At 35.3% G+C, this 603-nt stretch overlaps 1 protein-coding gene across 1 annotated transcript in view; it reads left to right on the plus strand.

Moving 5' to 3' along the window:
* Positions 1-603, plus strand: part of LOTGIDRAFT_161574 (hypothetical protein) — a gene marked incomplete at both ends in the record, with an annotated part of 1,438 nt that overhangs the window by 618 nt on the left and 217 nt on the right. The gene's annotated exons all lie outside the window — the stretch shown is intronic.

The following is a 603-nucleotide window of genomic DNA, read 5'->3' on the forward strand; positions in this document are numbered from 1 at the left end:
GCGGCATATCTAACTACAAAATTGCCGACTCACTCACATTTTGCTTCACCGTTGCCTTGTATAAATATTTACCACGTCTTATATTGCTTAATTTTAACGAAATAGAAGATCTGTATGAAATGAAATGTATGAAAGCATTTGCACAAATATCATACAACAAATGTTTTCTTCAAAAATATAATATATGATAATTTTTGTCTTTTCGTATTCATTTCATTTGAAAAATACAATAGTACATATCCGATGAAATGAAATAAACTGAACGGAGTTTTACGTCCTACTTTTCTGCGGCAAATCCGATAAAAGAATTGAGTAAATAAAGGTTGAGGACACAAATAACTGACGGTTAAATTGTATCTTTTGTATGGTTGAGAAGTAGCATTCTCCCTGGGTTGGGATTGGGGTGAGGGACCACAGCAAACCCATTGGTTGGGGGGGGGGGGGGGGGGGGGACTGTTTGTTTATTATTAATTGAACTATACTGATTTCCTGGGCGAAATCTTTGGGTCCCCGGAATTCAATAAAAAAACTCTGAAGCAAATTTAATGGCATTTGGATTGAATGGAAAAAGAGTAAGTGACAGGTTGAAAATATGTAAATAGT

Source organism: Lottia gigantea (genome assembly GCF_000327385.1).
Source record: "Lottia gigantea unplaced genomic scaffold LOTGIsca_29, whole genome shotgun sequence".
NCBI classification, from domain to species: Eukaryota; Metazoa; Mollusca; class Gastropoda; family Lottiidae; genus Lottia; species Lottia gigantea.